Here is an 18,001-nt window from a genome sequence, read left to right on the forward strand (position 1 = left end):
AAAAAAAAAAAAAAAAAAACCTATTTAATTAACTAATTTGAATGACACCAAAATTCAGATTTTTATTAATATCTACATCTAGGTTTATGTAGCTTTCCTTTCTTTTTATTAGAATTACTTCTTTTTTGAATTTGTTTAAATATTACAACATATTACATTACAATTTGTACACGCTCAGTGGGGAAGGTGCAGGTTATTCTTAAATAGAGATGTGGAGAAATAGCTAACAAGGAGAGTCATTTGAGAAACATATGGACATCATAAAATCCTTCTGTATGTAGCATCTGTACCTTCTCATTAGTGAAATATTGTAGTTATGGACATTTTTTGTTATTACATCCAAATGTGGCTTTTTATTTTTGCTTCATTGGTTTTTTTTGTTTTAAAATATAATTTATATTAGTGTTTAAGTTGGTGGGGGCTTTTATTGCTTGAAGCCTTTTGCTTTCAATAGTTATCATACTTAATTTTTATTGCATGCATCTGCAGATATATACAATTGTTTCCCAGTTTGTTATTATAATTCTTACACTTTTTGGTGATTCCTCAAAACATTTGAGAGATAGGTAGGATGACATATTGTTCTCATTTTAGGAAGGAGGCAGCAGGTACACTGATATACCCAACATTACACAATAGTGAATCAGTGTGAAGCTAAGTGTAACGTCTATATTTCCTGTATTTTAATGATGAAAGCAAGCTGCTCCTGTATCTTATGATAACTTCATAAATTTCCAGATTTTTAAAGTGGTCATCTTTATATATGTGCAGATCAGATTTTAAATCAGTCAATATAGTCATAAGGGGATGGATCATACTGTTGGCCTGTTGATGGGAGAGAACCATGACTCTTAATAGCTACTGCTGAAATAAACAATCACACACACCTCTGTAGAATATTTGTTCTTGCAGTCAATCCATAGTCCACATATTTCTCTGCCCCTGCTGGCCTCACCCTATCAACTACCTACTGCCACCCTACTGATCAAAGCAGCCCTTGAAGTTTATCAGCACAGTTGTCAAGCTTGAGGATCATTAGCCTCACTAGCAAGAAAAGTCAGAACCTGATTTTTGGGAAGAGGGAGTATTGATGGGGACAGTAATGGAGTGTCCACTCCAGAGGCAGCCAGTAATGGTCAGAGATCATATTCTGGGTGTCAGGATGTCCATTTCTCTCATCAGCTCTGCTTCTTTGGCCGAACTTACAGATATCAAAGTGAACAGAAGGTTTATGGAATTATTTGGTCATTTCTGTCCATGTAGGCCTCATATCTGAATAAATCAGACTTTTTTAAAAAAGAAAATGGACAGAAACTTGTTCTTTTTCTACATCTCATCAAATCTCCTCTCCTTCAAACTCCACTAGAATTTTTTTTAGGACAATTGCCCACATGATTTGTAACAGCCAAAGTGATAGACTTCTGAAATTGTATTACTACAATTAACAGTGGAATATATTATCTAGCTTGCAGAAGGAAGCATTGTAATTCTGTAGAAAATGGTAATATGTAATCTCATGCAAGTATTTTTGAATAAGCAGACAGTACCAAGAGCTCTCTATTAAGCTAATATATTTATTTTTACTCTTCCTTTCCCTAAATGTATGGTTTATAGGAGCTCATCCAAATCATTAAGTATCAACTACTGAAAAAAAGTTCAGATGTGGTTTCCTGTTTACTACGATGAATTTTGTTTAGAGCTTCAAAGAGAGGAAAACTACTATCTATTGTTTGCTGCACCAGAGAGAGTATAACGTGTTGCTGGTGAGCTGAGGAGCGCTGAGGTTGCTGGAAATGGTACTTTCTTCACATCTCTACAGAAGCTGTGATAAGAAGGAGATGGGTGTGGACTGGTTTAGTTCTAGTACAACAGTGATGAGTGGAATTTGAAGTGGCCACTGAAAGAAGGGTAAGATTTGGATAGTCTGTGTGTCACTCAAGGTATTCAGTAGCAAGTCATGGAAACTAACTTTAGTTAATATAAGCATCAAATAAATTTATTAGAGGATTTTGACCTTGTTTTCTCTTGCTGTGTAACACATTTCCACAAATTTAGCTGCTTAACACAACACCCCTTTATCATATCAGTTTCATTGCTCGGAAGTCCACTCATAGCTTAACTAGGTCCTCTGGCCAGAGATCTCCGGTGTTGGCTAGGGCTGCAATCTCAACAGAAGATCAATGGGAAAAGATCCACTTTCAAGCTTCTTTGGCAGAATTTATCTCATCATGGCTGTAGGACTGAGGCCTCCATTTTCTTGCTGGCTGTCAGCCAGAGGCTACCCTTAACTCTTAGAGGCTGCTGTTTTTCTTTGCCGTGTGGCCCTGTCATAGGCACTGTTACAACATGGCAGCTTACTTTTTTTAAAGCTGGCAAGGAAATCTCTCTTGCTCCAGTCTGATAAGAAAGAGTCTTATATACTATAATATAATAGTGAGAGAGTGGCATAACACTATACAAGGGCATGACTCTTTGGAGGTCAGCTTAGGATGTGTCCACCACATTGACTAGCTCATAGAATCTCTGGTATAGGGTGGGCACAGTGGCTCATGCCGGTAATCCCAGCACTTTGGCAGGCCAAGGCGGATGAATCGTTTGACTCCAGGAGTTCAAGATCAGCCTGGGCAACACAGCCTGTGGCACAACCCTGTCGCTACAAAACACACACACACACACACACACACACACACACACACATACACACAGAAAAAATTACCTGGACATGATGGTGTGTGCCTGAAGTCCCAGCTAGTTGGAAGGCTGAGGTGGGAGGATCACCTGAGTCTGGGAATTTGAGGCTGCAGTGAGCCATGATCGTGCCACCATGCTCCAGCCTGGGCAGCACAGTAAGACCCTATTTTTTTCTTTTTTTCTAAAGAACCTCTGGTATAATCCGCAGACCTGACTTCGAAGCGACTCAAGTAGAAACAAGGCTCCAAATCCCTCTGCAGAATTTGTCCTGTGAGGTACTGCTGCTGTCGCTCTTGGCATATAGCTTCTACAGTGGAATGTGGGCTCCATATCATAAAAGAGAGGATTCTCCACATATAATAATGGGGTCCCATTGTCCCTTGCCAAAAAGAATGACGAGTGTCCACTGCTGAGGGAAAGAAGAAAAAAATGATTGCTTAATGAAATGTTTGAGTTTTTGGCCAGGATAGGCATGATAACCTTCTAGAGATGGGATTGAATTGGAAAGTGGCTGAAGTCATGTGACTCCTTGGAAGAGAAAACTCTTCCAGGATTTAGGAGAATAATGGTAATGAGGGTTCATTTATGAGTGGTGGTGATAAGAAAGGAGTAGAAAACCTTTGAAAGATGAATCACTACACATATATTAGTCTGGGTATTGACTTAATTAGTCCCTAAATATATTCCATGCATGAAAGACTTTCAAGAGACTGATTCCACTAATCCTTGCAGGGAACCAGTGCTGTGACTTGGAGGCCTGCAGTGTGGTCTACCCTCATTTTATAGAAAGGAGCAGAGCTAAAGGACCATTGTACTATATTTATGGCCCAGTGACTATGGGGTGCTATGTAGGGGGTTGGGGGACTATTGAACATACCCTGTGCTCTAAGCACTTTGCCAGACATATTTTAACTATTTTGTATCTCAAACTCTGGCAGTTTAGTTTATATTTTCCTAGTTCTGCCTCCCTTCTCCCCTGGCAGGTGTGTGGAGACTTTGAAAGGCTAAATACTTTGCCAGGGGTTGTTCAGCTAGGGGTGGCATTAGGTTTTGAATCCAGGTCTGATTCCAGAGCCTAAAGTCTTGTAGTACACATCCCATACTCAAAAGCAGTAAGTGAAGTTTCCAGGGAGAAAGCCTGTTACTCACAATGAAGTGGATGTCAGTGCTACAATTGCTGTTGGGTTCCATCATTCACCTTGAGAGAACTGGATACTGCAAGATGAGGGTTAAAGAGAGGAGTGAGAGAGTGCGCTGTACCATGCCTTCTTTTATTTTCTCAGCAGGAAGTACATATTATAGGTCTCTCTTAGATCTAAAAGTAAGAATGGGGAGTAGAGGCTATGCATTTTTATTTCTACTTATCATTTTGGTTAAAATCAAAAGCACTGTGTCTCCTTTCTTTCCTATATGTAGATTTCTACTATTAAATTAAATCAAGTAACATTATGAATTCTCATTGCCTCTTTGGCCACAGGGTTCTTTCTATAGCTTTTTCAGTAGATGCCACTGTTTTGATCTTGAAAAGTCTATTGAGACATTCTTCCTTTGTTCTTCTATTACTCAGTCCCTCTTTCTACTCTGTGGTGCCTCTGAAATCTATTCATAGATATTCTACTTTTTTCTTCTGTTTTATGTACTTAAATATCTTCTTTAAATGGATCTGGTTCCATTGATCAGAATTATTGGCCCAGATCCCCTTGCTGCTCCACTGTACCCAGGAAGTCTTATCTATTTTCTGTTAATTTTACTGAGTTTTACTCTACATCCCAGCACAGTATGAGGAAGCCGTTAAGATTTCTCTGGGTATCTGAACCAAAATGTAAACATTTAAAACTGAATACCTCAAGGAAGTGGTGTGACTGGATTGTGTTAGATCAGGTGCATACCTATGGACTACTCCACTGTGGCCAGGCAAAGGGAGTTTTATTATTGCTCCATCTGGGTTCAGGTGTGCACCCTTCTAGAATACTACTGTTCTCAAAGAGGGAAATTGTGAGCCAGCGCCTCCTTGACTGGGGTCAACAGTACTAATCTATTCTAGAGCACACTGTAGCTCAGGAAATCTCTAAATAAACTTAATTTCTTCATATAGGTTTTAGATTTCCTGAGCTAGATTAGGCCAGATTTGACTTTAAAAGCCCAAACTTCTTAGCATGACACCAGTTCTTTCACAGCCTGGACCCAGCCTATCTTTATTACACTGACTGATTGATTGGTGCAGGGTTTTGCTCTGCTCCCAAGACTGGTGTGATCATAGCTCAGTATAACCTTGAGGTCCTAGGCTCAAGTGATCCTTCTGTCTCAGCCTCCCAAGTAGCTAGGGACTACAGGCTCATGCCAGGATACCTGGCTAATTTTTATTTATTGTTTATTTTTAAACATTTTTTTTTTTTTGTAGAAGGGGTCTTGCTGTATTGCCCAGAGTGGTCTTGTACTCCTGGCCTCAAGCTATCCTCCTGCTTAGGCCTCCCAAAGCACTAGGATTACAAATGTGAGCCACCATGCCAGGCCCTTACATTTTTAACTGTTGCCACTCCCTGCCTTTCATCCAGTAAATCATTAAGGATTTAAATCCTAAACTTGGAGCTAGCAGGTGGCTTTGATTTTAGATAAAAAGGAGTAGCCAACCTGAGAGAATAAATCAACGTGTAAAGAAAAGTCAAGATGAGAGAGAGAAAAAAGAGAGAGAGAGAAAAAAGAGAGAGAGAAAAGAGAGAGAGAGAAATAAGAACTTTTCAGTTTTTCATTCCCTGCATCCAGTCATTCTTAAGTCTGGTTCTATAGCTGATTTTTCCAAGGGTATGTTATGTGAGCAATAAATTATCCATAAATTGAATTTCTGCATCTTGCAATAGAAAGAGAACTATGTAGCACAGGTTTCTATGAGTGATCATCTCATAGCCAAAATCAGACTTTCATACTGCTGGGGTTCTGTTGGGGATTAGGAAGCTGTGCTTCTCTGCCCTACTTTTTCACTGGGCCCAATGTATGTCCCACCTCTTCTGTGATGCTTCCTCTGATTACTGCAGCACACGGAGATCTCATTCCTCTCTGAATTCCTACAGTAGTTTAGGGTTATGGCTGTGTTTTTGCAGGCTTACAAATGAAATTCTAGTATTAATTGAGAAAATCCATAATAAAAAGGCTACTGTATTAAGAAAGTCTTTTAAAGGAATTTGCATTTTAAAGGAACAGCATCCTTATATTTTTGAATTATAGTAGTATATTTAATACACAGGATGATTTACATGTGTATTTATGGTCTCTTTGCAATTACCCTGTGGCTCGCTAGAGATTCATAGTCTCCCACCACTTAGATGGAAAGGAGGGCAGAGAAGGTTTGGCTTCCTAATGGGCACTTTCTCCAAATAAAATACCACAGGAAGAATGGGCTGGTTTTGACTAAGACTACAGGTGTGTACAGTGTGAATGTGTTTATTTTTTATTAAACATTCTACTTAAGTATATAGGAACATAAAATACAAATGCTTTTGCTTATAGATTTCTTAAATTATAGAACCAAACCCAACAAACAAATGTTGAATATAAACAACAGAATTGATGAAATTAAAAGAAACAACAATGAACTCTGTGACAGATGATGCTGTATTGTTGAAATTACATTGCCAGTATCCAGTTTAAGAGTATAAAGATGCAGTCTCAGATTCTGTTCTTATTTAATCTATTTCTATGTTTTATATCAATATAGATACAGAAATTGTCCTTTTATAAGTAGATTAAAACCAAACAAACAATATTAACTTTGAGGCTTTGTGTATGGCTCAGGGTAATCAGACTTTACACATGATCAAAATTCCTCAAATAATCCTCAAAGTCAGTTGTAATGAGACATCACCTGAGACTTCTGTAACATCTTTTTGTTCTCTTGAATATGTGATTAGTATTGTGGAGTCATCGAATTCAAAATCAAATGTGTAAGCTGTATTCCAAGATTTCTGGAATGGAGAACAGATTGTGTAGAAGCTACACAGTGATAGGATGCATGCATTATCTTCACATTCATGATGATTGTAACCACTATAGTACAGGTACTTTTGTCTGCCTGTGCTACCATGTGTTCTGTAAAGACTCACTTCATCCTTACCTTTTCTCTAAACAGACTTTATTTGTTTAGCAAACTTTCTATTCTTTGATCTCCACTTAGTATATGCATGATTGAAAACACCAAGTGCAAACAACCTGATGAAAATTTGGTGGCAGTATTTAGTTTTTAAATGTTTATTCAGAAACTGATTAGAATACAATATATATATTTAGATGATCATCCAAATGAAATCCCAAAATGGAAAAAAAATATTTCACATCAAGCTCATTGACCTCAGTTTGAAATACACAGTTGCAAATGTTAATTGGCCACTTAAAACATTTTACATCTTGCTGTGTGTTGTGTGTCATTAATGAAATTGTAAGCTCCTTGAGGTGAGACTCTATGCTTACTGTTTTGTTTTCTTCCATAGCACTGTGTGCATTTCTTATAGTTGATGCCCAACAAGTGTTTGCTGATTGACCACTTATTAATATATTGTTATTACCTATTGCTCTGTGAGATCCTCACAGGCAGGGACTATTTTGTTTTAATCTGTGGTCTCTGAATGCCTAGCACAGCAACTCTCACATGAAAAATGCCTAATGAATGTTCTGAATGAAAGAATGGATGACTTGTTGGCTTTGTGTGTGTGTGTGTGTGTGTATGTGTATTCTTTTAGATCTAATCTCTCATGTACAGGGCACTTCTAACAGTTGTATAGATAGATCAGTGCTGTCCAATAAGATTTTCTGTGATGATGGAAATATTCTGTTTACGCTCTCCAATATCATAACCACTAGGCACATGTGGTCTTTGAAATTTAGCAAATGTGGCCAATGGCCTGAATTGAGTTTTATTTAATTTTAATGAGTACATAGTCATACATGGCTAGTGGGCAGCACAGGCCCAAATGATAAACTGTACTTTCTCAAACTTACTTGCTCTCATATCTAACATTATTATAGTTTTTGGTTATAATTGGATGTTGTTATTTAATTTTGTTGTATTGGATGGATGAAGTGAATTCATCACTATAAAAATAGGGCAGTATAGTCCACCAAGTTGATTTCATTCTTTCCTAAATGACCAGCAACATTGGATGTCATCTATTCACTTGCCTCACTATCTATTTGGTATTTCATCATTTCCTTATTAGGCTAGAAGCCTGACACCACTTTTGCCTTTTTTTTAAATGACCCAGGTTGTCTTGCATTTGCTTGTCTTTCTGTTTTAATCCTTTTTTCCCCCTAATAAACCATTTTAACTTGGATTATCTACATCATTATTGTCATTTTTAGAGATAAGGTCTTGCTCTGTCACTCTGTCACCCAGGCTAGAATGCAGTGGTGTGATCATAGCTCACTGCAGCCTTGAACTCCTGGGCTCAGCTGAACCTCCTGCCTCAGCCTCCTAAGGACCTGGGACTACAGGCATATACCACCACACCTGGCTAATTTTTTATTAGAATTTTTTTTTTTTTTTTTTTTTTTTTTTTTTTTTTTTTTTTTAGAGATGGAATCTTGCTTTGTTGGCCAGGCTGGTCTTGAACTTCTGGCCTCAAGTGATCCTCTGGAGTAACTGAGATTATAGGAGTGCACCACTGCACCCAGCCTGTATTATTATCATTGTGAATACTACCAACATCATTTTTATTTCTGGTGTTTATGCTTTGCTAGCCTATATTTGATGTTATGTACTAATGTCTACTGATAGTCTAAACACATTTCAAATTTATTACAATCTGAAAATTGTCTGAATATTCTTTTTCTCCAATTGTTTTCTTTGCTTATCTTGCCCTTCTACACTTTCTGGTCCAGAAGAATGAAGTAGCATCATAGGCATTACAACATTAGAATTCAATCCTTACATAAGATGTAATCCCATCATGACAAGTTTCACGGCTGTTGCCAAATCCATGAAATCGATACAACAGGACTGTCATTTAGAAGGACAGGAATTGCTTCCTGAAAGTGACTGAGATCTTTTATGCAATTTGTAGTTCTGCTAGGGCAAGACTTCGATTAGAACTTATTGTACACATATTGAACCTCAGTATTGGGTATATTCAATTCTCCTTTGATTCTTATAATAGTACTGAATCTAGTAGTATGTCATGGTTATAGAGGCTATCTATGCAAGTAAGTTGAAATCAGCTCTGCTGACTAGCAGAAATACTTTAGAATTTTCCACTCATTTTCTGTTTACTGCTAGAGATTTAATAGTTGTCTTATGTGGCAGAATTTGAATGCACAGACTTCAGCATGGAAGCTTGCCTTTTGTTCATTTTTTTAGTCTAGCTTAGTAGTTCCCAAACTTGACTGCGCATCAGCATTTCTGTTCAGGGTGATACACACAAAAGACTGTTAACTATACTTTATGGTTAAGTTAACCTCTTTTCAAGGCACTTTTGTCTATACTAGATTTTCATCTTGGAACCTACCTTTCCCTCACTACCCCAAAGATGCATCTCTTCTTTATTTCTTCTATTTCTACTTTCAGTCCAGCACACAGCTGCTCATTGAGTGAACTTGTAGATGTGCTCTTGAATAGATTTCACACAATAGGAGACAAATTCAGTAGCAATATATAGAATTTTGAACTTGTGAATCCCCAGTTGAGCTTTTATCTTCTTATTGCTTTCGTATGCGTCTTGATGGTGAGAAGCTAGTACTGCTTTGTTATCTTCTTTCCCAATTTTTCCCCGTAAACATTCTCCTAAAAAGCCCTAATGATGTAAATGATACATTATGTTCATTCTTGACAGGTTGGGGAAATGAGGAAGGGAACTTTCTTTTGTGACTTGTGCTGTAGATATATTTTAAAATCTCCTATTTATCTATTTGACCCAATTTTTAAAAGTTACTTACATTAAAATAAATATTAAATAAATTTAGTATTATAATGAAACAATATTTTGCTTTTATTTATAAAGTTCGTCAGGCTGGGTGTGGCGGCTCTCACCTGTAATTCCAGCACTTTGGGAGGCCGAGGCAGGTGTATTACCTGAGGTCGAGAGTTCGAGACCAACCTGGCCAACATGGTGAAACCCTGTTTCTATTAAAAATTAAAAAAAAAAAAATTAGCTGGGTGTGGTGGTGGGCACCTGTAATCCTAGCTACTTGGGAGGCTGAGGCAGGAGAATCGTTTGGACCCTGAAAGTGGAGGTTGCAGTGAGATGAGATCGCATCACTGTACTCCAGCCTGAGCAACAGAGTGAGACCCTGTCTCAAAAAAAATAAAGAAAAAGATAACTAAAGTTCATCAAAGGCCTTTGCCTAAACTTATGAGATAACTTGTTTACTAACCAGAACACCCTTTTGGAGTTACTTACTACTTTTCTCTGTGAGAACAAACACCGTATATTCACCTTAACTTACATTGTCGAAAGTATAATGCTAAGTCTACTCAAGTCAAATGGGAAAATGTAGGTCAAATGGAATTTGTATTTCAGAATAATGGCAAAAGTTTTAATTTCTCTAGAATGGCAGATCTGAAATTTTCTTGTGTGTTATAATTTTCAAGTAACTACTGGAAACTCATTAAAATATATTTTATACCCTATTTTTCTTACATATGTTATAAAGCCCTTACTATGTTGATATTTTATTAAAACAGTAATCATTTAAGGATATTTATGTAAAACAGAAATCTTTTGTATTTACTCGAGTAGTTACCATTTCAGTGCTCTTCATTCCTTTGTCTGTATCTAGATTTTCCTCTGATATCCTCTTCCTTCTGCCTGAAGGACTTCCTTTAGACATTCTTTGTGGCATAGATCTGCTGGTGATGAATCCTTTCAGCTTGCTTTTGTATTTCTGAAAATGTCTTCATTTCACCTTATTTTTGTTGGATATAGAATTCTAGGTCAGTTTTTTTCTTTTAATACTTTAAAGATGTTGCTTCATTGTTTTCTTATTCACATTGTTTTTTATGAGAAAACTGCTGTCATTTTTACTTTTGTTCTCCTTTATAGATAACAAGTCCTATAACATATTCTGTTTATCCCTGACTTTGAACAATTTGATTTTGATGTATGTTGGTATAGCTTTCTTCATGTTTCTTGTGCTTTGGGTTCATTGAGCTTCTTGGGCCTGAGGGTTAATAGTTTCCATCAAATTTGAAAAAAAAGTTAGTCTTTATTTATTCAGAATTTTTTAGGAGTCCCTCCTCTTTTTTCTCTTATTCAGGAACTCCAGTTGCATGTATATTAGGAACACTGATGCTCTGATTATTTATTTTTATTCTTTCTTCTCAATGTTACATTTTGAGTAGTTTCTATTGCTATGTCTTCAAGTTCACTATCAAGTAATCATATTTAGTGTGTTCTCCATCTCGCATATTGTAGTTTTCATCTCTTGAAGTTCAATTGGGTGTTTCAAAATTTTCCATGTCCCTATTTAACTTTCTAAACATATGGAATAGATTCATAAAAACCATTTTAATGACCTTGTTTGCAAATTCTAATGTCTTTTTTAGTTCTTGGTCAATTTTGTTTGATCGACTTTTTATCCTTACTATGGGGTATATTTTCCTACATCTTTGCATGCCTAGTAATTTTTGATGGATACCAGACATTGTGAATTGTACGGTGCTGGATATTTTTATATTCCTATAAATCTTCTTGAGTATTTTTTTTTTCTGGGATGCAATTAGTTACTTGGAAACAGCTTGATCCTTTCAGGTCTTGTTTTTAAGATTAGTTTCTGAGTACTCTACCCAATACCCCATGAATTATGAAGTTTTCCAGTCTGGCTGGTAGGAACAGGCACAATTCCCAGACTTGTGTGAGTGCTGGGTACTGTTCCCATTAACACTTTCAGGTGGTTCTTTTCCTAACTTTGGGTTGTTTTCTCACATCTGTGTCCTGATCATTACACTGCTGAATATTCAAGGGGGGAGCTCTTTTGTAGACCTCTGGGTATCTCTCTGTATTTTAGCTTTCCTCCCTCCAGTACTCTGGCCTGTGACATCTAGCTGCTCTGATCTCTTAGTTCCTCCAATCCATCTCCTCAATTCAGGGATTATGCTAGGCTTTGCCTGGATTTTCCTTTCCTGGGCGATGATCTGGAAGCTGGAATAGTCGTAGAGCTCAGGTCATCAGTTTCCCATTTCTCAGGGTTCATCACGTGTGTTTTCCATTTCTCAAGGATTATTGCCTTGTGTCTGGTGTCTTAAAAACTATTGCTTCATATTTTGTACAGAACTTTCATTTTTTTAGTCGGGGATACTTCCAGTCCCACTTACTCAGTCTTCCTTGGAAGTGGTTCCCCCATTCCTTTTCTCTTCCATGTAAAACCTTGTTGGTCAGTATAATTTTGGACACTACTTAAGTATTTAATGCTCAATTTAATGTAGTTTATTTTGATATTCTATGTCTTTCTTTTCAGCAGTTTCCAAATTTCTTTAATTAACATTTTATATTACAAGCATATTTTTAAAAGTCCGTTTTGCACAGCTATATTCTATATTATGCTTGATGATTTTATCACTGTCCTAGCCATTCAAAACCATTCTTAAGGCAAGCTAGTCATAAAATAAGGAGTTAAATTTGTTGAACATAATAATTTACATACTTTTAAGTGGATAAAAGATGCTACTATGGGAAAGTACCATGTTTTTTAAGAAGGATAGAAGCCAAGTGGCTTTGAAATAATGTACTCTTGAATCTAGTAAATGTGAATGATCATAAAACAGCTCATAAATTACTATATTTTAAATTGGATCACTTCTTATGGATTGCTCCTCTTTTATATTTATTTAGGAGTTTCTGTAGTTCATGGATAGGCCTTGAGATTGTTCATATGTCAAGCAATAGTGAACTATGTGCTGGTGAATTATTTTATTTTTAATCCTCTCTCATATTTGAATGATAAAATATACTACTGTGAACTAATATGAGAATAAAGTGTCAAAATTCAGGAGCACATCTTGCTATAGTGAATACATCTTGTTACTTCAAGAGTTTTCTGGCAGTAAGGGCACAATTGACTGTGATAATTTAAAAGAATCCTTGAGGTGGTATAGTTCCATATGCTGTAGGAATATGTCAATGATTTTTTAATTTTGCAATTTGAGTTTTTAATGTAGTCTTTTGAAAGCTAGTTGTTAAGCATGGCAAGAAGACTAGAGTTACTTTAGAATTCTTAGGAAAATAATTTTGTAAGAACAAATTAAAATTAACTTTTTCTTCAGCACTGTCATAAATATCAGCACTGTGAAGCCAGAGTTGTGGCAGTGTTACAAGGCTATGTTTCCAATATTTAAGAATAAAGGTTAGGCCAGATTTATATTCTCTTACAAAATTGAACCAAAATATAAATAATTTATAGAATTTTAAGAATAGAATCTTGAAAAAGCCAATACTACTCTGTGAGGGAGACTGTTAGTTGTCTTCTAGTCTCCCTTTTCCCTACTATTCTCCCTTTTCCCTACTATACTAAGTATAGTATAGTCTCCCTTTTCCCTACTATACTAAACTTAGCCCCTAAGTTTTAGCTGGGGACAAATCCCTGCAGGACAGAGATGACATTTCATAGCCTTCCTTGCAGCTAGGAATTATAAACCATGTGACAAAGTTCTGACCACAGGATGTAAACAGAATGATTATGTGCAACTTCAAGTAGGCCATTAAAGGAAAAGGGTGTGCTGTCTCCTTTCCCTTCTCATTTGCTGCAATGTGGGAATGATCGTTGACTATCTTACACCTTGCTAAGGAGGCCAGCACTCTAAGAATGGCAGAGCAACAAGATTTTTAAAGAAGGTGTAGGACAGTGTATTAATCTGTTCTCACACTGCTAATAAAGACATACCTGAGACTGGGTAATTTATAAAGGAAAGAGGTTTAATGGACTCACAGTTCCACATTGCTGGGGAGGCCTCACAATCATGGTGGAAGGCAAAGGAGAAGCAAAGGCACATCTTACATAGTGGCAGGCAAGAGAGCTTGTGCAGGAGAACTCCCATTTATAAAACCATCAGATCTCATGAGACTTATTCACTACCGCGAGGACAGTATGGGGGAAACCACCCCCATGATTCAATTGTCTCCACCTGGGTCCACCCTTAACACATGGAGATTATTACAATTCAGGGTGAGGTTTGGGTAGGGACATAGCCAAACCATATCAGACCATGATAGTGACATTTTTACATTTTTTTATTTTATATTCAGGGGGTACGTATGCAGGTTTGTTACAAGGGTATATTGCGTGATGCTGAGATTTGGGCTTTTATTGATCCCATCACTCAAATAGTGAACATAGTACCCAATAGGATATTTTTCAACTCTTTGCGCCCCCTCTCTAGCTCCTCCCTTTTGGAGTCCCCAGTGCCTATTGTTCACAGATGATGACTTTTGAAGTGGAGTTGCCATAACAGCTTGGAGTCTTGTCTAAGCCACTGTTATTTTCAGTCTCTGTCACATACAGCCAAAGCTATATGCAGTAAGTCCTCACTTATCGTTATGGATAGGTTCTTGGAATCTGCGACCTTAAGTGAAATGACGTATAAGGAAACCACTGTTACCACAGGCTAATTGATATAAACAAGAGTTAAGCTCCTATGGCATATTTCTGGTCACAAAAATATCACCAAACTTCTACATAAAGACCCAAACATTTCTAATATAAAACATTGGAATAAATGTGAGCTGTACATACCTTTAAGAAAGATTCCTAAAAACAAATAAGAAAATTGTTTACTCACTTACTGCAATTCAGGGTCTTGGGTGGCCAGAGCCCATCCCAGCAGTTCAGGGCACCAGTTGGGAACCAGCCCCGGACAGGATGCCATCCCATCTCAGGGAACACTCACACCCACCCATACTCAGACCAAGACTGTGTACACATGCCAATTCACCTAACGTGCACAGCTCTGGGATGTGGGAGGAAACCAGAGTACCTAGAGAAAACTCATGCAGACAAGGGGAGCGTGTGCAAACTCTATGCACACAGTGGGCTAGGAAGTGATTTTTTCTTTTATCAACTTTATAATGAAACAAATGAAATGACATTATTTGAGAACCTGCTGTACATTGTTCCCATAATTATATATTTTTTTGTTTATAAGACACGTTAAGAGTTTCTTTTTTGTAACCGTAAGCTTGAAACGACCAAGTGATCATACATCATAGAGATCTAAACTTTTTCAAAGGCCTTCATTTTTTTTTAAACTAGACTAGTTCAATATCTATCAGCTGAGGTAAGGAGGATAATATAATTAAACTTATCTGGCTCTTTTCTGAGAAATTTAAAAAAAGATTTGAGGCACCTAAATCCTTATGCTGACTTTTGAAAAAACAAGGGTTGGGAAAAGAGAGAATGCTAAGTTATTCAGCTTTCTACTTTGCCCCCAGACACCAAATATTTTTTCAATTTTCATATCTCAGTGTGAAAAGACTCCCTATGCCATTTCACACTGTTCACTACTTCCCCTTTTAGAAATGATCATCCCAGAGCTTCTGGGGTATCGCACCCTCCAGTTTTGCATTCATACCAATGTCAGAGTTTGAAATCATCTAGAAAGCAGATGAGCTAATCAAAGTTTTGAGGCTAGATAGAAAAATACTAAAATTTAATTTTAGGACGGCTATTCCAGAAGTAATGTTGGTTAGAATTCTGTTGCAAGGAAGCCAGGTAAGACAACATGACTTCAGATAACAATTTTGGTAGTACCTCAAAAAGCTGATCAGAGAGTTACTATATTACCTAGGTATACACCCAAAAGAATTGAAAACATATTTCCAGACAAAAATGTATATATAATTATTTATGTCCATTTATAATAGCCAGAAGGTGGAGACAACCCAAATGTTAACCACCTGATGAATAGATAAACAAAATGGTGTGTAGTCGCACAATGGACTATTACTAGGTCATGAAAAAGGAACGAAGCAGTGATTTATGCTACACCTGGGTGAACCTTGAAAACATTATGCTAAGTGAAATAAACCAGACTTACAAGGTCACATACTATATTATTCCATTTATAGGAAATATCCAGAGACTGAAGGTATGGTAGTAGTTGCCCAAGGCAAAAGGAAGGGGAAATGAGATCCAACTGCTAAAGGATATAGGGTTTCTTTCTGTGGCAATGAAAATTTTCTGGAATTAGATGGGGCTGATGGCTGTATACCTCTGTGAATATAATAAAAATCACTGAATTATATAGATTAAAAGGGTAAATTTTAGGTATGTGAATGATACCCGAGAAAAGTCAGGGAACGCGATGAAAACAAAAAAACCGAAAGCTCCTTAGAACTCAAGATCCTTCATGATCTGACCTTTGCTGGTTTTTCCAGTCTCATTTCTGGGTACTTTGTCTTTCCATATGCATTGCCTGTCTGCTTCTCTTTCCCTTGCACTAGTATACTAATCTACACACTCTTCCAAGAGTTCCATGCTGTCAGTCTTATTATCCGTGCATACATTTCTTTTTTTTTTTTTTTTTGAGATGGAGTCTCATTCTGTCTCCCAGGCTGCAGTGCAGTGGTGTGATCTCAGCTCGCTGCAACCTCTGCCTCCCAGGTTCAAGTGATTCTCCTGCCTCAGCCTTCTGAGTAGCTGAGATTACAGGTGCACTCCACCACACCTGGCTAATTTTTTATATTTTTGGTAAAGATGGGATTTCACCATATCAGCCAGGCTGGTCTTGAACTCCTAACTTCAAGTGATCCGCCTGCTTCAGCCTCCCAATGTGCTGGGATTACAGGTGTGAGTCACCATGGTTGGCCCTGTGTACACATTTCTACCAGAAAAGTCCTGCCCACTCTCTTCTCCTCACATTCATCTCTTAAATTCCTGATTTTATTTTGAGTTCATATTTCACGTCTCCTGGAATTCCTTCTTATACACCAGTGCTAGATTACTTAATAGGGGAATTAGGTAGACTTTTCAGGGCAGACAGCAGTACCCTATGAATGAAAATGGATTAACTTTGATGAGTTTATCCCACCTTTGCAATCAGAAAATCTTGAAAGAAGCTCTTTTGAGTGTACATGTAAGTGTTATGTTTCATAGTTTTTAAACTTTAAATAAAATATGGTGGACTGGGTACGCAACCATGATATTTTAGAACAAGCATCATGTCACAATATTAATCTGGCATTGCTGCCTCCTCTCTCCTGCCCTGTGTAGATTAGGAGCAAACCTAGGGTGTTTGCGCCTCCCAAATACCCTGTGCATCCCTTGCTACCCTAAATGGTAACTATCTGTTTCTTTTTCTGTCTCTCCATCTAGACTGGGAACTCCTTAGTGATAGCTGCTGTATCTTTCATTAAAAAACATCTTTACAACTAAATTCCAGTAATTCTCCATAGAAAGTGGTAAGTTTTGAACAAATGATTAGACATCCTTTGTGATCAAATGTAGGCATATGAGAGAGACTATTAGCATTTGCCCTACTGAAGATCAGAGATCTGAGGACATTTTAAGAAATGCATAATTAGGTGGCTTCATTGAAATACAACTTGATCTCTTTCTTTCTCTCTCTCTCTCTCACACACACACACACACACACACAAACACACACAACTCCCACCTCCTTTAAAAGCTATTTCAAAAGAGTAGAAGCAAAAAAGTGAGATTTAAAACTTTTTCTCAACCGATGCACCTGAGGAAGGTGTTACATTTAAGGCCTAAAGTGGATTTTAAATTGACACTTCCCCTAACATATTTTTAAAGTGTTTTCTGTACTTTTTAAAACAGCTTTTCTTTTTCATGTCAGCAAATTCATAAGTTAACATTCATGTACTAACATTAACTCCTATTTTGGACTTGCTCATTATGCAGTGGTAAATAGTGGATGGTTAATGTTTTTTCTTTCAAAAATGTGATTATACTTAGTTATTTATAAGTAATTCCCCCCTTTTTTACCTTTCATTTTTAAAACTAGAAATTCTTGTTTCGACCCTATAGTGTCTTATTTGGGTTCTACAAATCAGACTCTTGGACAAAGATTTGATTGCAGGTAGTTTACTAAGGAGGCATTCAGTAAATGGTTTGTATTAAGCAAGTTACTGACTTGAGCAACTAAAATTTTAATTCTTCCAGGAGAACTATAAAAAAATATGCCTTAGAATTAGCTACATGAGAAGCAAGGGAGTTGGGATATGATATACTAGAACCTGTTAGTCCTTAGTTGAGGGCTCTTCTGGGGGTGTTAATCCCCAGAGCTTCCAACTGCAATGCAGGTCCAGAGAAAACCCTCAGGTAAAGAAATAAAAGGGCTGACAGTTGGAAGTCTGTGGGCAGAGATTCAAGT

General features: G+C 37.2%; 1 protein-coding gene across 8 annotated transcripts in view; it reads left to right on the top strand.

Annotated features, from left to right (window-relative positions):
* The window catches only part of HDAC9 (histone deacetylase 9), a 941,976-nt gene that overhangs the window by 3,045 nt on the left and 920,930 nt on the right, over positions 1 to 18,001 (top strand). The window lies entirely within an intron of this gene.

The sequence above is a fragment of the Rhinopithecus bieti genome, unplaced genomic scaffold (assembly GCF_001698545.2).
Source record: "Rhinopithecus bieti isolate Rb0 unplaced genomic scaffold, ASM169854v2 scaffold_19861, whole genome shotgun sequence".
Classification (NCBI taxonomy): Eukaryota; Metazoa; Chordata; class Mammalia; order Primates; family Cercopithecidae; genus Rhinopithecus; species Rhinopithecus bieti.